Source organism: Chiloscyllium punctatum, chromosome 33 (assembly GCF_047496795.1).
Source record: "Chiloscyllium punctatum isolate Juve2018m chromosome 33, sChiPun1.3, whole genome shotgun sequence".
Taxonomy (NCBI): domain Eukaryota; kingdom Metazoa; phylum Chordata; class Chondrichthyes; order Orectolobiformes; family Hemiscylliidae; genus Chiloscyllium; species Chiloscyllium punctatum.
The window spans coordinates 60047728-60073432 of record NC_092771.1 but is presented as its reverse complement, the minus strand read 5'-3'; positions in this window follow the sequence as shown (position 1 = coordinate 60073432).

Sequence of the window (25705 nt, the reverse complement as noted above, 5' to 3'; positions counted from 1 at the left end):
ACATTTTGGGAAAGAAGGGAAGTTGTCTTCAGATGAATAGTCGTATTGTGTGACTAATTCATTTATTTTCCTATTCATTTATGTTGCAAAAGCATTTTAATTTTCTTGTCATTCTGTGAAAAATTGCTTTGAACATATGGAACTATTTTATTGATTTTTGTTCATCAGTGTACAATGATCAAATGAGTAGGCTTTTTTCCCTATCATGGATCTTCATGAGATTCATATTTAATTAAAGTCATTATTGCTTTTTAACAACTTTACTGTAAATTACTAATTCATGTTGTCAGTTCATTACACACAGAAAATATGTAATTAATTCCCATACAAATTATTACAATAAACATCTGATTCGTTTTCATTTGTGTTGCCACAGTAAGCATGTGACTATGGTCCTACCCTTCCGGGGGTGGGGACATTATGAAGGGTCCGTGTGGAGCTCTGACAGTGTCTCTCCGACAAGATCAGGAGGAATGATTTCAATTCCCACCTTCAGCAGAGATGTGTAAGAGCAGCTCCAAATATTCATGAGAAAATACCTGGCATAGATTGAACTGTATTTAAAACCACATGAAATATACTTCAATCTGCTGTGCATTTCAATCATCACCATATCTACTACTTATTTTCTTCAGGTCACTAATAAAACGTATCATATCTGCTAATTCAACATTCCTTGAAAAAGTAATTGAAAATGTTGCATTCTTAAAGTTGGAAGAGTCTAAGAAATGATACTCACTGATTTTTTTTCCTCTGTTTGAAAGAACCTAGTTCAGACATTTCAAGCACATAAATCCTTATTCTCCAGTATTATAAAAATGAAAAAATAAACAGTCAAAATTCCTCTTCAGCAAAATAACCAAATGCAACTTCATATTATTCATTGGTCAGTTGATCACCTACAATTGTAACTAAATATTGCAATTCATCTAAATATTGTTATGTGCTTTGAACAAATTAAATTTCTTATCACTATTCATTCTTGAATTGTCAGGAATTTGTTTTTAATTTCCATCCACCAATTCATAATTCATAAGATTGATATGCTTTCAAAATATCGACGTGTTCATTTGAGCATTTAATTTGTCTCTCTCTCTCACTTATCTCACTTCATGCACGATAGCTTCAATGCATTTTGCGAAGTAACTCTACGAAACTTAAAAATTTTGTTGACTTTACTTCTTTTGTGTGCAAGAAAACAATGCAGGTACACCCATCTGTACTTTAGCTCAAATGACACCAAATTTTAAGTTATTGAAAAGACTACACTGGGGAAAAAAGAACACTTCTTCATCTCAAATATCACATTAAATGACACTTTTTCAAATCAATACAAAATGATTTGTATTTTAATTTCATTATAAGAAAAAAAACCTGCTTTGGAAATGTTCGAATCTGTTTCTTTTACTTCCAGCATTAGTTGTCAATGAACAATAATCACGTAATTATCAGTCATTTTGTGCAAAATAATTTTCTGTAACAAATGTCATTTATTTGACCTTTTGTTCACAATAGGACTCACTTTCCCGGTCTAATTATTTTCTTCCTTATTCTGACATAGATGTCTTAACATTTATCACGATAAAAATTAAAAAAAAAACAAACATGACTCAACAAAAAAACCCAATGTTGAACTGTGTCAATTGTTGCTGAGTATTTTTTAGAATTATTAAAGCGACTTTTTATATATTAATTTTCTGTTTATCAATCTTAATTATGACGCAATCGATGTCAGAGCAAAGTGCTTTCAAAACATTAAGTTAATTTATCTATCAATATTCTAGAAACAATTAACAATTACAATAATTACACAGCACTTTGTGCTTGTTACGAAGTCTAAGTTAATGTGTTATTAATATTTTCCATATTTCTTGTTGTAAATGCTACAATATAAAAACCTGTTTGGTCGGGCCAATACACCCAGAAAAGACCAATAACTGCCCTTGCGACATCCTTTGTAAATATCTGACTTTGGCTCATTTGAAAGATCACAGTCATCACAGTCATTGATATTCAGAGAACACCAGTTACTTTACACTGCAATATTTCTCTTCATTTCTGCACATTACTCAGTGGAATAGTAAGATGAGATACCTCATTATTCTTAAATTCATTAATAGTAGTTTTAAAATCAATTTGTTGCTAATATCAAATAATTGTTCAATTTGGCAAAGGATGTAAGTGTGGAATTATGGTTCCATGTAATAACTATTGCAAGAACTTAGCAATGTAGAATCTCTCAATCATTGTGAATATTGCTTTTCATTTTAAACTTGGAAACACTTCTGAAATGATTTGATTGTAATTCACTTCAATGTTAACATTTATTGTGCTTCTAATCACAATAATAGTTGAATATTTTTCTTGTGCACAATTATTTAAATTCCGATGAATTTTTTTGAAGTACACAAAAAAAGGATTGACATCTTTCTTGTTTCATTAAACAATCACAGGAAATGGTGACTTCTTAGAAATCAGACATTTTCAGAAACCATGAAAGTTGTCTTCAGCTGAATAATAACATTGACTGACCAAGTCATCATTTTGTTCCAATTTACGTGTAGAACAAAAAAAAATTACGTTGCATTTTATAAAATGAGAAACTATTATGAACATGTAGAATGATTGTGTTCATTTTTATTTATCAATTTACAGTAATCACACAAATCTGTCAAGTTGTCATTCCACAAATTATCATAAAAATCATATTTAATTAAGACATCTGTTAACTCCCATCATCATTGTAAATTACTATTTAATTTTAAGTACATTACACACAGGATCCATCCATTTAATTCCAATCCTATTATCACAATGAACATCTGATTATTTTTCACTTGAGTAACCACAGTGAGCATGTGATTATAGACTTGCCCAGCCTGGTTGGGAACATTATGAAGGAATGTTGTGCAGCTCTGATAGTATCTCGGTTACCAGACCAGGAGGCACAGTTTCAATTCCCATCTTGCACAGAGATGTGCCAGAGCAGCTCTGAATGTTGATTAAAAAATATCTAAGAATCAAATGAATTGCCTTTCAATTCAATATTAGATATGCTTCCATCTGTTGTTCATTCCAATAATCACAGTATTTGCAATTTATTTTCTTCAGGTCACTAATAGCAGAATGTATCTAATTCCACTCCATCAATACTCGTTGAAAAATATTCGAGAATATTGCAGTCATACAGATGAAATATACAAAGTAATGATATTAATTTATTTTCTTTTGTTCTGAAGAGCTGAGTTCAAACAGTACATAGAACTTGATGCTCCAGTGCTATAAAAATGAGGAGAAAAAATACATTTCTTGTTCAGTCAAATAAACAAATGCCAATTCTTTTTATTTATCATTTTTAAATTATTGATGTTTATGAATTGTGTGAAATTTGTTTTTCATTTTACACTCACCTATTTATATTGAATGTGAGATTAAACTGCTGTGAAAATATCCAAGTGCATTCATTTGAAATTTGACTTTGCATATTTATAACTGTGGGATATGTATAAAGCAGTGTTACTTCTGCAATCATAATTGTGTATTCAAGGGAAATGAACTCACACCAATGTATAATTGTTTCAGCCAAGAGCTGAGTTAACAAGAATGAAAACTATGTGAAGGAAATATATTATTGCTTTTGAATTAGCTAAAATGTGCATATAAGAATGAAATGTGTCTGCAAATAATGGTAGATGTTATAGACCAATAGTTAAGGTGCTATGAGGGGAGGGGGTGTAGGTTAAGCTAGATATGGCTGTACAAACAGTAACAAGCATCTGTTTCCCGCTTCAGCAGGAACAAAAAAAACACCATGAAAAGGTCATAAGGCTCGGTGTAAATAAAGAATAAAAAGAAATTATGCTGTGGTTAGCACGGAAACAGATGGCAGTGAAGAAGGATAAATAATAATAAGACCACAGAGGGAGGTGGTCAAATGTCCTTATGAGGCCAGAGGTAAACATTTTGTCAGGGATGAGGCTGGATGAGTTCAGAGATAAACCGCCGGTTTAGATTAGAAATAGTTGTAAACAGTGAAGGAGCAATGGGAGGAGGGAAGAGAAACGAATTACATAAATATTGTGTACTCGTTAAATTCAGTGTGTGTGTGTGCCTTGTGGACAGTGGACACCACACCCCTCTTGCAACAGCGTAATAAACGATACTACTGATTCAGGTCTTGTTCCGGACTGAAGTTATTGAAGTGACTGAACTTTGTTTCTCACAATCACTTATCTCATTTATTGCATGATGTCTGAAGTGTGTTTTGCTCAGCAATTATATTAACTATTTAAAAAGTCTAATCTTAAATAAGATCCTTAACACCCAATTACCAATCTATTCCTAATTCATGTAAATATCTCAATTTTCTTGATATCAATGTCCACACAAAACAGTGCACATAAAGCGACACAAAGATATTCATCATCAGCCAATTTATGTTCAGTGGAATAACCTGAGTATCTTATTGTTCCTGAGACTAATGACAACAGTAAGCATTTGTTTACTAGTCCATGCAGTAAGTGCATTTGATATCTTATATTTCAGTTCAGTCGTTAATGACAATTTATGTTGTTTAAACCAATAATTCTAATTTATCATGGATATTGACTGTAATACAATAACACTGGAAACATTTTAAAAAAATATTCTAACAATCTTTAAGCTCCTCTTCTGTTGTGTGTGTGCAAAAGATAATTCAAATTATAACCATTTTTGTTGCAAATTCAACAAACGCTACATTTTGAATTTATGAACTTCTTCCAGTTTTGCAAAAAGGTTAGTGTTCACTGTATGTCATATTAAAAGACTGCTTTTTCCAAACATGCATGCTACAAAATGATTATTGCTTTCATTGCATTGTAAGAAATGAAGTGTTGAATTTTTTGTTGTTTCAATTCCAACATTATTCATCGTTGTAGAATAATGACACAATTATTACAATCGCTTCATATACCACCCAGCAGTGACTTCATTGTTTATTTATTTTCATGATCTATTAATTCTCTTCCTAATTCTGACACTTTGATTATAATATTAATCAACGTACATCTCTACAAGGAATCCAGTGGAAAGAAATTCGCAATTTGTATATTGCATATATTTTTGAGTTCAGAAAAGAATTTTGTTCAATAATCACTGAATGTCTCATTTTTCTTTAATACATAAACCTAGCTACTATGTTTTATTCCTTAGTTCACTGATCTTAATAAATATTCAATCGACATCACAGTAAAGTGCTTTTGAAATATTGAATCATGTTAATTCTTCATATGTATTGCAGTCTACAATCTCTCAATCATTGTAACAATCAATATTTATTTTACCTGTTGAAACATAGTTGTATTAATGTAAATATATTTCACTTCAATGCTAACACTTAAGACTTAAGCATTTTTCATGCAACAAAATCCAATGAAAAAGCATCAGCATCTCTTTATTGTTTCATTAAACAATGACAATAAATTTAAAATTTTTGAAAGTTAAACATTTTTAGACAGAAGGAATGTTGTCTTCAGTTGAATGTTCGCATTGAATGACTTCTTCACAGTATCTGCTGTTTATTCTCTTTTTCGGATTCCCAAGAAAATAAATTAAATAGTTCTGCTGGTTCTAAATTCCTGAAAAATATTTGAGAATGTTGCGGTCTTAAAGGTAAAAAGCTAAGTGATCGTAAGTGATTAGTTTTTTTGTTCGAAAAGAGCTTGATTCAAACATTTCGGACATTCACATTGTTATTCTGCTGTGTTACAAGGGTGGAAAACAAGTCGCTTTCTTCATCTGTAAAGTAAACATATGCCACTTCCAATTATTCATTAGTCAGCTAATTACCTACATTTGTTATTTAAAAATGCAATTCATCTAAATATTGGAATGACCTTTGATCAAATTAAATTTCTAATTATTTTTCATTCGTGAATTGTTGGAGTTTTTTTTGTTTTCCATTCATCTATTCGTATTGAATGTAAATTTTACGTGCTTTGACAATAGCGGAGGGTGTTTATTTGAAATTTGTCTTTGCATACCTCTCACTGATTTTACTTATTGCATGTAGTTGCACAGTGGCTCAGTCATTAACAATGCTGCCTCACAGTGCCAGGGATCTCGGTTTGATCCCATCCTCGGTGACTGTCTTTGTGTACTTTACCCATTCTCCCCAAGCCTATGTGACTTTGCTGTGGTTTCCTCCAACAATCCAAAGACGTGCAGGTTAGGTGAGCTGGCCATGCTAAATTGCACATTGTGTTCAGGGATGTGTATGTTAGTCAGCAGTAAATGTCGAGGAATATGGTTGGGAAAGTGTTTGGATGGGTTATTCTTTGTAGGGTCATTTTTTTCAACGAAATGACCTGTTACCACACTGTGCTAACATGGATTCTACAATAGTTTAATTGCATTTCTCTCAGCAATTCTAACTTTTTAAAAGTTGACTTTAGTTAATACCTTTAACACTTGATTATCAGTGTTCCTAAATCTTGTAAAATATCTCAATATTTTTTAAATCATTGCTCACACAAAACACTAAACACGAGGCCACACAAAGGTCTTCATGACCATCTAATTACTGTTCAGTGGAATAATCAGAATAACTATCTGATTGTTCCTGAGATCAATTCCCACTGCCACAGTAAGGATCTGGTTATCATTCCGTCCAATAAATGCAGAAGTTGTCCTCTGGTATTTCAGTTCAGTAATTACACACGATACTGGTTGTTCAAAGCAGTGGTTATTCTTTATTATGAATGGCAAAGGATTCTAACGGAAGAGGTGTTCATATGTCCTAATGTGTTGCATGATCACAAACAATTTTCAGTCCAAATATTGCACAAAAAAGTGTAAATTTGGTTTTGTTCAACTGCCAAGGCTAACAATTTCAGTTCATGTCCATTACAAATATTTGGAGAAAGTGAGGAAAGCAGATGCTGAAGATCAGAGTCAAGAATGTGGTGCTGGAATAGCACAGAATGTCAGGCAGCATCTGAGAAGCAGGAGAAACCATGTTTCAGGAATAAGCCTTCATCGGGAATGTCCGGCTCCATGGATGCTGCCTGGTCTGCTGTGCTTTTCCACCACCACACTTTCGACATAAAAAATATTTGCTTATTTGGAGAAAATACTCTCTGTTTCCTCTGTAATTTAAATTTACTGTGCTTTCTATTCACTCAAGTTCTCGTTTTAATAGCTCCTCGTTTTCTTCTTAATCTGATACAAATCTCAAAACTCTGGGCACAATAAAAGCGATATGAATTATAAATTAGCATCTGGACAAGAGAACCAATGAACAGCTACATAGACTTCTTGAACAACAAAGATATTAGAATGAAAAAGCAATGCCTTCCAAAAATATCTCTGTACGTCTGTATCCTTTTTCAATTCAATAATCCTGCAATTAGCTTATAATTGTCAGTTGATCTCTCTTAATGACTATCTAATCAATGTCATTGTAAGCCACTGATAAAATTGAAACATTTTACTATTAAAATGCAAAGATTCATTCTCAATTCGTTATTACAACAATAAGTGAACCATATTTTATCTGTCTGCTAAGGTCAAGTGACCTGTGGCCCATAATTGAACATTCTAAATATTCCTACAGCTGGGGAAATCAGAGCTAAAAAGGTCAAACTAAAGGAAACAGTAGACAAAATGATCAGCTCCAGAAAACAGTGGAAATCCCGGTCAAAGAGCTCACAAAGGTTCGGTAGATCCTGTTACAACCAGACCAAGAGCTGTGTTTTGGAGTGGTTGAAACAGACTTCCTGGCACCTTGACTTCAAGCCAGTGCCTGAGCATCAGACACCTCACTTGAGAATGACGACAAGTGAAGGGTGTTTGCACGAAACCCATTGAATGCTTAGAATCCAGAATTTTGGTAAAATGTTGTGAAACATTTCCCAGATCATGGAAATCTGCTCAACATTATTGAAATCAAAGTACTTGTAATGGTCTTCAAGATCACCTAATTACTGTTTGGTGAAAAACACTTTGTATGTACCTTATTGTTCTCAGGATGAATAATCATAGCAAACATCACAGTCTCACCAGATCCAAACATATGGAGGAGACACCTTATTATAATTTACACACTACATCTTTCCCAGACCCATGATGACACGTTTTGACTGAGAATACTACGTGTAACATGTATCAAGATGAAGCAAGTCCTGAATATAGGAATTTTTTTCTGATAGATTTCCAATCCAAAAAGTATGATAATAATGATATTGTGGTTCATTACATTGTCAACAGATCCCCATTAAGCATATTTATCCGTTTATTCAGAGACAATATTGAAACAAATACATTGATAAATGCTCTTGACTGTATGCTTCTGTGAAAATAAATCTTCCTTATTGACTTATTTTCATTATAATTGACTCAAATGTCTAAATATTGATGATATGAAAAATTGCATGAATTAAATACAATGCAGAATTTGTTCTTGTTATATATTATATTTCTCCAGAAGAAAAGTAGAGAAACCAAGTATAGAAATCTTGAAGATCTGAGAATTTTGAATGATAAACCATTTCTGATCAATGTTCACTGAATGTCTAATGTCTTTTCATGTCATCATGCCAGAATTTGCATTCTCAGCTGACAGATTAAGAAATATCTAGTCAACATCAGAGCAAATCCATTTGGAAATATTGAATCATTTACTTTGCCAAAGTTCTAAAATTAATTATCAATTCATTGTCATTCCAAAAATCACACAGTAATTCAGTTTAGGTTTTGTAACAAACATCGTTTGTTAATTTAATCCATTATTTCTTAGTGTCAATATTAAAAGAAGAATAATAGTTCTCTTATTCCAGGATAACACAAACACAAACTAATTAATGATTCCCTATCCAACACTCACAGATAATATCTGTTCCCTTCTCATTTGAACGTTCACAGAAATCATTGGATTAATATTCGTCCTTACATATTAAGAGACGTCTGATTATTTTACACTTGAATAAATGCTGTTCATTTTAACACATGACGGGCAGCTATATGAGATTTCTAATCATTTTTAACTTTGCTATGAAATGCTTTTAAGATTAATTATTGCTTATATCAAATATTTAAGAATTGATCAAATCCAGTATAATGAGCTTTAAGTGTGAAATTCAGGCTCAGTAACGTAAACGTATTGCATTGTACAGAAACCAATGGTAGCGAATGGTGATTTTTATTTCAATACTTTAATCTTAGTTGATTTGCTGTTCTGGGCATGGCCTGCCACCACCTGGAATAGAATGGTCCATATTGGCTCATACAAAATGCCTGACAATCAAAAACAGGCAGCCTACCTTAGAACTAAAATACAAGGTGTCGGGGGTGATAAACTAGATTAACATTCTGCTCCAGCCTTAAATTAAAAGAAAGCACACTACCAATGGACCTACTCCAACGCCAGGACTACAGCATTCCAGACATTTCTTGATAAAAGCATGCCGACATACAGACAAATGACCGATCCTGATCTTCATAAATGAAAGGATAATTGTCCCAGTAAATGAATAAACAGCAGCTGCAGGGTGCAGCCCAGTTAACTCACTAAGCAGCTATCATGACAACAGAAGAGTTCATTTGTCAGAAATAGTTATTATTTTACAGTTACTCAGAATATTAAACAAAGGTTCTAATTCCAGATTATTGAGTATAATAGGGGAAATTTGCAACATAAGTTTGATATATGTAACCAATGCTTCCTAAAAGCATTATAGAAAAGCATTTAGACAGAGATTTGAAGTTAGCTAGTTTTAGGAATTAACTTCACGGTATGATGTTGACTGCTCATTAATTATAAAGTCCTGACAGAAAGAGTAGCTGTATAATTTTACACAACATAACAAACTTTATAACACAAGTCATATTACTAATCTCATAGCAAGTAAGCTAAAATTAACTGTCTTTTCTATTTCTTTGTACATATATAATTAAGACAGTGAGCGATATGAGGAGTAATTGGCTTTGATAAAATAAAATATAATGAATAGCAGAACTCAAAATGTCCCAGCTGATAAGGTATCCCGAGAGGCCCGAGGAAGTTCAGGAATAACTTTGGAATCTAAGTCAATAAGATGCATGGAAAGATCCCAATAGGAATCTGGGGATGTCCATTAGAATGCCCATCTGCGATTATGTGTTTCAATTGGGTGGCTGGATGAGGAGGGAAGGGCTGTAATCACATTGCATGTGGCCATTGTGATGCAGAAAGTCCATAAAAATGCTGCTTTTTACTGTACATGTTACAGTTTGTTATGGATCTCCCTTCCGAGATTGGCCTTGGGGGATGATCCCTTCATTAACTGGTTGCTGTATGAGTAAACATCTTCCACATGCCTGAGTTCAGATTGCCTCCTGAGTCCTCATTCCCTGTCAGTGAAAACAATTCTACAGCTATGATGAGATTTCAATTCAACACATACATTTATTGTATGTGAAATGATTACATTCAGAGCGATATAATTTTCATGATAAAATTGATTTACATTTACTTTTTTTGGTGTACAAGAAAACATTTCGATTATATCCATTTGTTCTTTCGTTCAACCAACACTAAGTTTTAAATTATTGTAAAGACTACAATGGGGGAAACGGGAACGAGTCTTCAGCTCAAATGTCATATGAAATGACTGTTTTCTTTTTTCAAACAAATTGCCCTACAAAATTATTTTTATTTTCATTTCATTATAAGAAAAAAATGGCTTGAAAATGTTGACAATTCTCCTTTTCCTCCCATATTGGATGTCAGTGAACAATAATCACACAATTATGAGAATTCCTTTCCGTATCAAATGTCAGTGACCCTGTGTTTTGTTCACAATAATAGTCACTTTCATGGCCTAATTATTTTCCTCCTAATTCTGAAATAAATATCAGAACATTTATTGTGGTAAAAAATACATCAACAAAATTGACATGACTCTTCAAAAAAACAATTGGAAGCATATAAATCTTGCATTGCCTGCATTTTTAAACAAAATCATTTTTTTCAATTGCTGCTGAATGATTTTTTCACATCATAGAGCTAAGTTTTATGCTTTAATTTTCAGTTTCTTAATCTTAATGAATATCCAATCAACATCAGAGCAAAGTGTTTTCAAAATATTAAGTCAATTTATCTGTCAGGATTCTAAAAGCAATTATCAATTACAATAATTGCACAGCAATTTAACATAGACTTGGTAAAAATGCAGTTTTAAAAAAAAAATGCCATTCATTATTTCATATTGTCAATGCTACTATATTAATACCTATTTGTTCAGGCCCATGCACATACCAAACGACCAATAATATCCCTTGCAATATTCTTTGTAAATGTCTGATTTTTGCTCAGGTGAAATATAACAATTATCTCAGCCTTTGAAATTCAGAGAGCTCCAATTACTTTTCCCGGCAATGTTACTCTTCATTTCTACATATTACTCAGTCTAATATCAAGCTGAGATATCTCATTATTCTCAAATTCACGAATATATATTTTTTTAAATCCCTTTGTTGCTAATATATCTTATATCTAATAATTGTGCAATCCAGTAAGGGCTACAAATGTGGAATTATGCTTCTGTACAATAAATACTGAAAGGACATTGCAATGTATAATCTCTCAATCATTGTGAATATTGCATTTATTTTAAACTTTGAAACATCTTTGAATTGATTTGATTATAATTTATTTCGATGCTGACAAATACTGTATATCCAATCACAATATCAGTAGATTATTTGGAGGTATCATCGTCCATTCCAATAATCACAGTATCTGCTATATACTTTCTTCTGGTCACTCATAGCAAAGTGTATCTAATTCCACTCAATCAATATTCCTCAGAAAATATTTGAGAATGTTACAGTCATAAAGCTGAAATATACAAAGTCATGGGAGTCATTCATTTTCTATTGTTCTGTAGATCTTAGTTAAAACAGCACAGAATTTTATGCTCCAGTGCTATAAATTTCTCAGTAAAATAAACAAATGCCACTTGCTATTATTTATCAATTTTTAATTATTGGTCAGTTTATGAATTGTGTGAGATTTGTTTTTAGCTTTCCAGTTATCTATTTATATTGAATGTGATATTGAAATGGTGTGAAAATATCAGGGTGTGTTCATTTGAAAGTTCAATTTGCATATCTCTCACTTATCCCGTTGATTGCATGGTGGTTTAAGAACGTTTCAGTCAGCAATCCTCGAAAAAAATCAAAAACTGTCTGATTTTAAATCAGATCATTCACACCCAATTATCAATCTGTTCCTCATTCATGCAAATATCTCAATTGTATTGAACTTAATGTTCACACTAAACAATACACATAAAGCAACAGAAAGACTTCCATCACCATCTGATTATTGTTCAGTCGAATAACCTGAGGAAGTAACTTATTGCTCCTAAAACCAATGATAACAGTAAACATTTGTTTACTATTCCATGCAACAAGTGTAATTGATATCTTCAATTTCAGTTCAGTTGTTAAAGATGATTTATGTTGCTTAAAACAATGCTTCTACTTTATTACTTATATTGACTGTAATACAATCATGCAAACAACAAACGTTTGTCATTCTAAAAATCTTTAAGTTTACTTATTTTAAATTTGCGTCAAGAGATATTTCAAATTATAACCATTTTTGTTGTATAATTCAGCAAACCAAAGTTTTGAATTTGGGAAAATCTCCATTTTTGCAAAATGGAAGTAGTTTTCAATTTATATAACACAGTAAATGACTTTTTTTTTCAAAATCACGCGCTCTGCAAAATGATTATTGGTTTCATTTAATTGTAAGAAAAGAACTGTTTTGAACATGTTGATTCTTTTTGTCTTTTCTATTCCAACATTATTCATCACTGTACAATAATGAACAATTATTATAATTCCTTTATGTACCAAATGTAATTGACTGCATCATTTGTTCATTTTCATGCTCACTTTCATTATGTATGAACTTTCTTCCAAATTCTGACACAAATGTCTGAACTCTGATCATAATATTAATCATCTCAATTAAAATAACATGTCTCTTTGATAAAACCATGTGATAGAAATTCATATTTCTTGTGTTACCTTCATTTTTTAGTAAAGAAAGAAAAAACTTTTCTATAATCACTGAATGGCTCATTTTTTCTTCAATTCATAAAGGGAGTTACTACATTTTATTCCACAATTTACCAATTTTAATAAATATCCAATAAACATAACAGCAAAGTATTTTTGAAATATTGAATCATGTTAATTGCTCGTATAACAACATTATCAAGTCATTGTCATGATAATAATTGCACAATTATTTAAGAAAGTGTTTTGAACAAGTAAAGTGAGACTCACATTTTAATTTAACCAATTGTTTCTGAGTACCAACACTGCAATATGAAACTTTATTTTCAGGTCAAGTTTCCACACAATGGATCCAAGGACTTCCCATCCAACATTAATTATGAATGTCTAATGTTTGCTTATTTGAATGATCTCCGTAATCACAGACTTTAAATTCACAGACCTGCAATTATTTTTCATTGCAATAATTCCTGTTTGTTTGCACATATTCCTCAGTCACATAGCAAAACGAGATTTCTCATTATTTCTAAATTCATTGATCGAATTTTATGATTCATTTGTTGCTCATACCTAATAATTATTCAATCCAGTACGTGCTGTGAATGTGGAATTATGGCTCTTTACATGAATAACTAATATAGTGTGCAATCTCTCATTCATTGTTTATATTAATTCTTATTTTACCCGTGGAAACAGTTAAATATATTTCACTTTGATGCGAACATTTACTGTATTTCTAATCATCATAAGATTTAAGTATTTTTCATGACACAAAATCATGTGAAATTCCTGCGTTTTTTTAAGTCAAATGAAAAAGAATTAATATTTCTGTATTGTTTCATTAAACAATGACAATGCATTTTGAATTTTTCAAAGCTGAGCATTTTTGCAAAGAAGGGATGTTGTCTTTAGCTGAATATTCACATTGAATGACTAATTCACAGTATCTGCTGTTTATTCTCTTCGAGTTCCCAAGCAACCAAATTAATTAATTCTGCTGGTTGTAAATTCCTGGAAAGTATTTGATATTTTTGCAGTCTTAAAGATGAAGAAGTCAATGTGAATTTACTGATTTTTTTATTGGAAACACCTTAATTCAAACATTGCAGGCACATAAATTGCTATTCTGCAGTGTTACAAAGATGAAAAGCAAGTCAATTTCATCATCAGTGAAGTAAACGAATGTCACTTCCCGTTATTCATTAGTTAGCAAATTCCCAAATTTGTAATTAAACAATGCAATTCACCTGAATATTGCTGTGCCCTTTGATCAAATTAATTTTCAAATTATTGTTCATTCATGATTTGTCAGGGATTTCTATTTTTTGTTTTCCATTCACCTATTCATATTGAATGTAAGATTGATATGCTTTGGCAACATCAGAGTGTTCATTTCAAATTTGAGTTTGCACGTCTCTCACTTATCTCACTTCTTGTATGGGGGCTGGGCATTGAGAACAGAGGATCAGGAAAGTAATTGAGAATGTTTGAGTCTTAAGGATGAAGAAGTCGATGTGATTGTACTGAGTTTTTTTAGCTCATTCCCAAATTTGTTGTTAAATAATGCAATTCACCTGAATATTGTTGTGTCCTTTGATCATATTAATTTTCTAATTATTGTTCATTCATGATTTGTCAGGGGTTTTTATTTTGCACATCTCTCACTTGTTTCACTTCTTGCATGGGGGCTGGGCATTGAGAACAGAGGATCAGTGGTTAGCACTTGTGACTGACAGTGTTATGCATTTAGGTTTGATTTCATCCTCGGCCACATGTTTACGTGGAGTTTGCATGTTCTGGTTTTCTCCCACAATCCAAAAATGCGCAGATTAGGTAAATTGGCCATGCTAAGCTGCACGGTCTGTTCAGGGATGTGTAGGTTAGATACATTAGACAGTGATAAATTTCCAGTAATCTGAAAGCAGAATGGTGCTGAGTGGATTATTCTTTGGAACGTCAGTGTAGACTTGTTGGGCCAAATGGCCTGTTTCCACACAGTAGGGATTCCATATAATTAGAATTGTGTTTCGCTAAACAAAACTGACAATTTAAAAAAAAATGTTGCCTTTAAAACTTATCTTTAACAGGCGATTTTCAATCTTGTAAAATATCTCAATGTTACTGAAATCAATGTTCAAACAAAACACTGCACATAAAGCCACACAAATATCTTCATGACCATCAAATCCTGTTCAGTGGAATAATCACAGTAAATATCTTACTGTTCCTGAGATCAATCACCACTATCACAGTAAGGATCTGGTTATCATTCCCTCCAATAAATGCAATCGTTGTCCTCTGGTATTTCAGTTCAGTAGTTATTTAACATACTGGCTATTCAAAGCATGGTTATTCTTTAATATGAATGGCCAAGGGTTCTAACGGCAAGAGATGTTGTTCGATCTGATTTGTTGCATTTTCTCAAACAGGTTTTCACTATAAATATTGCAAAAAAAATGTGCTAATTTGATGTTGTTCAACTGCTGATGCGAACATATTCAGTTCGTGTTCATTAAACATATTTGGAGAAACTGAGGAAAGCTGTAGCATTGGAAAAGGGCAGGCACATCTAAAGAGCAGGTGTATCAACCTGTCGGGCATTAGGCCATCATCAGAAAAGATTCCTGATGAAGGGCTCATGCCCAAAACGTCCATAAGACCATAAGACCATAAGACATAGGAGTGGAAGTAAGGCCATTCGGCCCATCGAGTCCACTCCGCCATTCAATCATGGCTGATGCGCATTTCAGCTCCACTTGCCAGCGTTCTCCCCGCATTTCAGCTCCACTTGCCAGCGTTCTCCCCGCATTTCAGCTCCACTTGCCAGCGTTCTCCCCGTAGCCCTTAATTCCTCTAGACAACAAGAACCTATCAATCTCGGCCTTGAAGACATTTAGCGTCCCGGCTTCCACTGCACTCCGTGGCAATGAATTCCACAGGCCCACCACTCTCTGGCTGAAGAAATGTCTCCGCATTTCCGTTCTGAAATGACCCCCTCTAATTCTAAGGCTGTGTCCACGGGTTCTAGTCTCCTCGCCTAACAGAAACAATTTTCTAGCATCCACCTTTTCAAAGCCATGTATTATTTTGTACGTCTCTATTAGATCTCCCCTTAATCTTCTAAACTCCAACGAATACAATCCCAGTATCCTCAGCCGTTCCTCATATGCTAGACCTATCATTCCAGGGATCATCCGTGTGAATCTCCGCTGGACACGTTCCAGTGCCAGTATGTCCTTCCTGAGGTGTGGGGACCAAAACTGGACACAGTACTCCAAATGGGGCCTAACCAGAGCTTTATAAAGTCTTAGTAGTACATCTCTGCTTTTATATTCCAACCCTCTTGAGATAAGAGACAACATTGCATTCGCTTTCTTAATCACAGACTCAACCTGCATGTTTACCTTTAGAGAATCCTCGACTAGCACTCCCAGATCCCTTTGTGCTTTGGCTTTATTAAGTTTCTCACCATTTAGAAAGTAGTCCATTCCTATATTCTTTTTGCCAAAGTGCAAGACCTCGCACTTGCTCACGTTAAATTCCATCAGCCATTTCCTGGACCACTCTCCCAACCTGTCTAGATCCTTCTGTAGCCTCCCCACTTCCTCAGTACTACCTGCCTGTCTACCTAACTTTGTATCATCGGCAAACTTCGCTAGAATGCCCCCGGTTCCCTCATCTAAATCATTAATATATAATGCGAACAGCTGTGGCCCCAGCACCGAACCCTGCGGGACACCGCTCGTCACCGGCTGCCATTCTGAAAAAGAACCTTTTATCCCAACTCTCTGCCTTCTGTTAGATAGCCAATCGTCAATCCATCCCAGCAGCTCACCTCGAACACCATGGGCCCTCACCTTGCTCAGCAGTCTCCCGTGTGGCACCTTATCAAAGGCCTTTTGAAAGTCCAGATAGACCACATCCACTGGGTTCCCCTGGTCTAACCTACTTGTTACCTCTTCAAAAAATTCCAACAGGTTTGTCAGGCATGACCTCCCTTTACTAAATCCATGTTGACTTGTTCTAATCAGACTCTGCTCTTCCAAGAATTTAGAAACCTCATCCTTAGTGATGGATTCTAGAATTTTACCAACAACCGAGGTTAAGCTGATTGGCCTATAATTTTCCATCTTTTGCCTTGATCCTTTCTTGAACAAGGGGGTTACTACAGCCATCTTCCAATCATCCGGGACCTTTCCTGACTCCAGTGACTCTTGAAAGATCTCAACCAATGCCTCTGCTATTTCCTCAGCAACCTCTCTCAAAACTCTAGGGTGTATCCCATCGGGGCCAGGAGATTTATCAATTTTAAGACTTTTTAACTTTTCTAGCACTATCTCTTTCGTAATGGCAACCATACTCAACTCAGCCCCGTGACACCCTTTAATTTTTGGGATATTACTCATGTCTTCCACTGTGAAAACTGACGCAAAGTACTTGTTAAGTTCTCCTGCTATTTCCTTATCTCCCATCACTAGGCTCCCTGCATCAGTTTGAAGTGGCCCAATGTCTACTTTTGCCTGTCGTTTGTTTCTTATGTACTGAAAGAAACTTTTACTATTATTTCTAATATTACTGGCTAGCCTACCTTCATATTTGATCCTCTCATTTCTTATTACACTCTTCGTTATCCTCTGTTTGCTTTTGTATCCTTCCCAATCTTCTGATTTCCCACTGTTCTTAGCCACTTTATAGGATCTCTCTTTTTCTTTAATACATTTCCTGACTTCCTTTGTCAGCCAAGGTTGTCTAATCCCTCCCCGGTTAATCTTTCTTTTCTTGGGAAAACGTCGATTGTGCTTCTCCTCGAATGCTGCCTGACCTGCTGTGCTTTTCCGGTACCACACTCTTTTGACATTAGAAATGTTTGACTGAATATTCAGAGATAATACTAAAAGTTGCCTCTGTCAATTTAATTTACTGTGCTTTCTATTCACTGAGGTTTTCATGTTAATTGCTCCTCTTTTTCTTCTTAAATCTGATACAAATTTCAAAATACAGAACACATTAAAATTCACATGAATTATAAATTTGATTTCTCGACAAGAAAACCAGTGGAAGGCGATATAGAATTCTTGAACAGCCTACACATTTGAATGAAAAAGCAATTCCTTCGAAAAAATGTTTGGACGCCTGCGTCTTTCTTTCAATTCAATAATACTGCAAATAGTTTATAACTGTCAGTTGATCTCTCTGAATGAGTACCTAATCAATGTCAATGTAAATAACTGAAACATTAACAACAGATTGATAACTGGGTGTTAAAGACCTAATTTGAAGTGAACAAATGTTTGGAATTTACTTGAATTCCACCAGGAAACATTCTTGAATCATAATACAAGAAATGAGATATGTGAGAGATGTGCAAACCTTATTTTTAAACGAATAAACTCCAATATTTTCAAAGCATTTCAACCTTACGGTCAAAATGAACAGGTGAATGGAAAAGTAAAAACAAGTGTCTGACAATTCATAAGCTGAACAACAATTACAAATTCACTTTGATCAAAGGACAGAGTAATATTTAGCTGAATCACAACATTTAGTTACAAAGTAGACAAACAGCTGACTGACAAGTAATAGGTGGTAGCATTTGTTAGTTTACTGAAGAAGCTATCAACTTTATTTCCAATTTATAGCACGAGATAATAATTTTTAATGTGTTTCAATTGTTTCGACTTGCCCCTTTGCAACAAAAAAAGATCAATCTAATTACTTAGACATCGTAATCTTGAATTCTGCAACATTTTCAAATATTCTACAGGAACTTATAAGCGACAGAAATAGATATAGGTAACCCCACTATCCGAAAGTAGAGCGTTATTATGAAACCTTTCATAAGCTGAAAAGGCGTAAATCGAAGAAGCCTTAATTTATATGGGAAACATCTCCCCTTTTTTTTATAAAAGTGAAAATCCTCTTCATATTTCTTTCAGTTAGAGAAAACAGGAACAGATATAAGTCTTTTGTAAAAGTAAAGTGGCTAAAGCGAATTTTCCAACACATATTTCTTTGTAACCTGACTCAAATAAGTATCAGATTTTGTGATTATTGATATAATAGATAAAAGCAGATCTAATGTTGGATTGAAAAGTAATTCAGTCTGTGCTTAGGTACTCTCTAATCAACATTCAGAGCAGCTCTTGGTATATTTCTGTTGAAGATGTGATTTGAAACCTTCCCTCGGGTCTAGTAATAGAGGGACTACCACAGATCCACAAGCTACTTTCATAATGTTCCCACTCAGGACGGCTGGACTGCAATATTGTGTGTCATTTGGTTTCTCAAATGAAAACTAATCAGCTGTTTATTGTTTTAATTTGAATGGGAATTAATTAGGTAGTTTCTGTGTGTAATGGACTGGAACTTAAGCTATATTTTACAATAACAATAAAATAAATGAATGTTACTCTTCAATAAACAGGAATCTCATGACAATTCTTTGAAAGACAAATTGACAAAACTGCGTGATCATTGTACTTTGATTTAAAAATGCATCAGTCATTCAATGTGAATATTCAGCTGAAGACAATTTCCCTTCCTTTCAACAATGTACAACTTCCACTATTCCAAAATGAACAGTCATTGAAAAAGGAAGGAACAAGCAGATGATAATTCTATTTTCAGTACATAAACGTGCGATGAATTTTATGTAAGTTTTCAATATGTAAAAATGAAACTCTTATTGTGGTTCGAAATACAATAAACGTTAGCTTGAAGTGAAACATAATCAAATCAATTCAACTGTGATTTCTCAGTTAAAATACAGTTCAACATTCAAAGTAATCGAGTGATTGTACACTGCATTATCTTTACATTAATTCAGTGCTAAGGCGTAATTCCACATTTATACCCGTTATAGTAAAGCAAGCTTGTGCCAGGAGTCAGAGGCGTTAGGGGAGGTCCTTAATGAGTACTTTGCTTCAGTATTCAGGAGTGAGTGGGACGTTGTTCTTTGTGAGGACAGCGTGAAACCGGCTGATATGGTCGAACAGGTCGATGTTAACTCTGAGAATGTGCTGAAAATATTGAAAAGTCATGGGGATAGATAAGTCCCCTGGGCCAGAAAGGATATAATATAAGATGTTATGGGAAGGGAGGCAAGGGATTACTGTGTTTTGGCGATGATCTTTGCAACCTCACTGTCCACTGGAGTCATACCAGATGATTGGAGGGTGGCAAATTATTCTTATTCAAGAAAGGCAATTGAGATAATCCTGGGAATCATTGATGAGTCAGTCTTATAACAGTTGTGGACAAATTATTGGAGAGCATTCTGAGAGACAGGATTGATGACTATTTGGAAAAGTAGAGATTGATTAGAGATGGTCAGCATGGCTTTGTGAGCGGCAGGTTATGCCTCACAAGCCTCATTGAATTATTTGAGGATGTAACAAGCACATTGGTGAGGACAGAGTAGTGGATGTGGTGTATAAGAATTTTAGCAAGGTGTTTGATAAGGTTCTCCATGGTAGGCTCATTTAGAAAGTAATAAGGCATGGGATACAGGAAAACCTGCCTGGTTAGATAATAAATTTCCTGGCCCATAGAAGACAGTGTGAGATTACATAGATAGCTTTCAGATTGGAGCACGGTGACCAATGGTGTTCTGAAGGGATTAGTTCTGGGACTTCTGCTCATTTGTGATTTTTACAAATGACTTGGATGATGAAGTGGAAGGGTGAGTTAGGAGGTTTGCCAATGACACGAGGGTTGGTGGAGTTGTGGATAGTGTGGAGGACTTTTATAGGTTGCTAGAGGACATTGACAGGATGCAGAGCTGGGCTGAGAAGTGGCAGATGGAGTTCAACCTGGGAAAATATGAAGTTATTCATTTTTGAAATTCAAATTTGAATGCATATTTTGAGATTAAATGCAGGATTCTTGACAATGTGGAGGAACAGTGGGATCGAGGGGTTCATGTCCATAGATCCCTCATAACTGACATCCGGTGGCACAGTGGTTAGCCCTGCTGCCTCACAGCGACAGAGACCCGGGTTCATTTCCCGCCTCAGGCGACTGACTGTGGAGTTAGCACGTTCTCCCCGTGTCTGCGTGGGTTTCCTCCGGGTGCTCCAGTTTCCTCCTACAGTCCAAATATGTGCACGTCAGGTGAATTGGCCATGCTAAATTGCCAATAGTGTAAGGGAAGGGGTAAATGTAGGGGTATGGGTGGGTTGCGCTTCGGCGGGTCGGTGTGGACTTGTTGGGCCGAAGGGCCTGTTTCCACACTGTAAGTAATCTAAAAAAAAGGTGATAGGGTTATTAAGACGGTGCATGGTGTGTTGGCTTTCATTAGCAGGGAGATTGGGTTTAAGAGCCATGAGGTTATGCTGCACCTCTATGGATCCATGGTGAGACTACACTTGGAATATTGTGTTCGGTTCTGAACACCTCATTACACATTGGATGCGGATGCTTGAGAGAAGGTGTAGATGAGATTTATCAAGATGTTGCCTGGACTGAAGGCATGTCTTATGAAGAAAGGTTGAGGGAGCTGGGGCTTTGATCATTGCAGTGAAAGAGGATGAGAGTTTACTTGATAGCTTTGTGTAAGATGATGAGAGGCATAGATAGAGTGGATAATGAAAGACTTTTCCCCACAAAATGGCATAATTTTAAGGTGAATGGGGGAAGTTGTGGGGAGATATCAGAGATAGTTTCTTTATCGGTAATGGTGGGTGCATGGAATGCACTGCCAGTGGTGATAGTAGATTCAGATCCATCAGAGACATCTAAGCGATTCTTGGATAGGCACATGAATGATAGTAAATGAAGGGCATGTTGGTTAGTTTGATCTTAGAGTAGGATAAAAGGTCGGAACAACATCGTGGCCAAAGGACATGTACTGTGCTGTACTCTTCTATATTCTATGGACGGAAATGAACATTTATATATTAGCAACACATAGATTTTCAAAATTGTATGAGCATACTTACGAATAATGATAAATTTCATCTTGATATTTGACTGTGCTATCTGCAAAAATGAACAGGAATTGTTGTAGGGAAAAGTAATTAGGTTTTTCTAAATTTATAAGGCTGGGATAACACAGATCATTCAAATGAGCAAAAGTCGTATTTTTAATAGTGCGTGTTGCATCAGAAATAATGGATTCTTTTGTAGGTGTGTGACTGGAAATAAAATGGATTTTTATATTACCGTTTACGTACTAGGGAAGATTGGATTAAATTCAAATATAAACTTCACTGTGGTTGTTAGCAAGATAAACTAAATTATATAATAATTATTGTCATGCAAATTCTTTAATAACTACTGTTAGAATCCTGAAAAAAGGATATAATGTACCATTTTTCAAACAGTCAATAAATTAAATTGTGAACCTCAGTATACTTGTTACCCAGACCAATTATTATGCAATTATTGTAATGGTAATGACTTAATAAGTAATGCTAAAACCTAAACAGATACATTGGTTCAATACTTTGTAAGCATGTTGCTCTGAAATTGATTGGATCTTTATTAAGATCGATAAACTGAGGGATCAAATATAATAGCTCGTTTGATAGAATTGAAGGGAAAAAAATGTGGGTGTTTATTGAACAGGATTGTTTTTGTTTAAAAATGCAGTTGATGCAAGAATAATATATTTTCCTCCATTGGTTTTCTTGTAGAGACATGTTCTTTTAAAAAAAAATGTCATGATTCAATGTTGAGACACTTGTGTCAGAGTCGGCAAAATGGAGAGTAAGAGAGAAAGGAATTTTTGAAAAGAAGAAATGAAAGGAACTGGCGAGCAGAGGAGCTCCAACTGTCGTGTCTCACCCTGCTAACATCTTATTGGGTGAGCTGGAACGCAGGCTAGTCAAGCAACAAGCTGACACAGTCATACGCACAGAATCATAGCTTACAATGACTTAGACACCATCGCCACCATCCCTCTATGCCCTGTCCCACCGGCAGGACATGTATGTAACTGAAATGCTGGAACATGCAGGGTAAAGGACTAAGATCTGCAGAATGTGATCAATGTGATTTATTTGACACTCCTCCAGAATATTAAACTCCAGTCCAATTTGAAAAGTTATTAGCGTCATCAGACATTAACTACAAATGTCAGAAAAAAAATTATCAGAAAGTTACAGCACGGATCGAGGCCACTTGGCCAATCCTGAGTATGTGTTGGCTGTAAACTCCCCAGGCTTTACAGCTTTTTGTACTCTCAATTGAGAGCAACAATTTCAGACTGCATCTGCCTTCTATGCTTTTATAATCTGTTTTTAACATATTTCTCTGACAGCTGCACACCTTGTTTCCTTGTTTCTTTCCCAGCCCTAATTCTATCCCCCGTGGCCTGGCGGGATGACCATTTCTGCTATTTAATCTCTCCTGCCTTCCCCCGTGTGACAGACTGTCTTTATGTCCTTGTCTCACCTCCACCTTGCTCACAACCTGTTACATTTCTGATGGTTCCCAGACCTCTCTAACTTTCACTGCGCCCCCTGGGTCAATGGCACGAGTTTTGAATTCTCTTCCTCCTGATATAATCAGATATCTTTCTGGTTGCAGTTTCCCCAGATTTTATTTTGAAAAGCAGAGCACTTGTGTCAGAGTCAAATATTTGTGAGACTTCATCCACAATTCCGAGTATTTGGATGCAATTTGTGACCCTCCCACAGATGTGTAACGTTACTGGATTGGCCATGCTAAAATGGCCGCAGTGTGCAATTTATGTGGGTGGGGCTAGCCATGGTTAATGTGGGGTTATGGGGGTAGGGTGGGTGAGCAGGTCATTGCAGACTCGATGGGCCGAATAGACTCTGTCTGCACCTATGGGATTCTGTGATTCTAACTAGTTGTGATTGTTGTCCCATTTTCCTCATGACAGGTTCATTCAACTCAGATACATATGATTCTGTGGGTGCTCACTCACTCCTTCCCTTCAGTTTTACATCAATTTCACACTGCATGTGAGGGTGGGAATGGATTTGTAAATATAAATACTCCAAACGAAACCCCTCACAGGTCAGGAACTGTTTCTGCTACTTTCATCACTCACAAGGAACAGGAAAATAAAGGTTCAGTCACAAATCTTACAGGAACATAGCAGTTATAATCACCAGGAAAGGCTGAACAGTTCAAAACGCTTTTCTCAAGAAAAGAGGAGGCTCAGAGACAGCCTGTTACAAGTGGAAAGTTTTGTGTCTGTGTTTTCAGAGATTTGAGGTTGTAATCATTGGATTGGAAACATGTTTCATTGCCCCAGATCATCAAAGGTGAATTTTAACGTGCATCTTTCTTTCTGTCTGTCTGAGTTAACACATAAAGATGGACAGGTCAATGTCTGAGTGTCTTACCAAATCCCTGATTGAATCTGCCTCCCCCACAAACTCAGGTGCCTCACCACTCACTAGGTCATGGAGAAACTTTACTCTTACAATGAGAAGGGTCTTAGCTGTCGCCTCTCCTCGTGCTTCTGCCTAATCCCCACTTCCCTTCATTAAATCCCAGCTGCCCCTCGTCCACCCACACGGACATGTTGAAGAGCATGACAGGAGAATGGATTGAAACCGAGAGTTCAATCGCCAGAATGAAAGAGGAAGAAGGAAATAAATGGTGATTGTGGATCCCAGGGGATACAGACTCCAGGATTAGTTGTTGTGGTTCTGTTCGCCGAGCTGGGAATTTGTCTTGCAAACGTTTCGTCCCCTGTCTAGGTGACATCCTCAGTACTTGGGAGCCTCCTGTGAAGCACTTCTGTGCCGTTTCCTCCGGCATTTATAGTGGCCTGTCTCTGCCGCTTCCGGTTGTCAGTTCGAGCTGTCCGCTGTAGTGGCCGGTATATTGGGGTCCAGGTCGATGTGTTTGTTGATAGAGTCTGTGGATGAGTGCCATGCCTCTAGGAATTCCCTGGCTGTTCTCTGTTTGGCTTGTCCTATAATAATAGCGTTGTCCCAGTCGAATTCATGTTACTTGTCATCTGTGTGTGTAGCTACTAAGGATAGCTGGTCGTGTCGTTTCGTGGCTAGTTGGTGTTCATGGATACGGATCGTTAGCTGTCTTCCTGTTTGTCCTATGTAGTGTTTTGTGCAGTCCTTGCATGGGATTTTGTACACTACATTGGTTTTGCATGCAAGGGCTGCACAAAACACTACATAGGACAAACAGGAAGACAGCTAATGATCCGTATCCATGAACACCAACTAGCCACGAAACGACACGACCAGCTATCCTTAGTAGCCACACACACAGATGACAAGCATCATGAATTCGACTGGGACAACGCTATTATTATAGAGCAAGCCAAACAGAGAACAGCCAGGGAATTCCTAGAGGCATGACACTCATCCACAGACTCTATCAACAAACACATCGACCTGGACCCCAATATACCGGCCACGACAGCGGACAGCTGGAACTGACAACTGGAAGCGGCAGGAATAGGCCACTATAAATGCCGGAGGAAACGGCACAGAAGCGCTTCACAGGAGGCTCCGAAGCACTGAGGATGTCACCTAGACAGGGGACGAAACGTTTGCAAGACAAATTCCCAGCTCGGCGAACAGAACCACAACAACAAGCACCCGAGCTACAAATCTTCTCCCAAACTTTGAACATCCAGAATTAGTCCTTGTGGGCATTCCTGCAGTAATACAAGACAGCATTCCATGATGAGAGTTAAACCCGGGTGGCA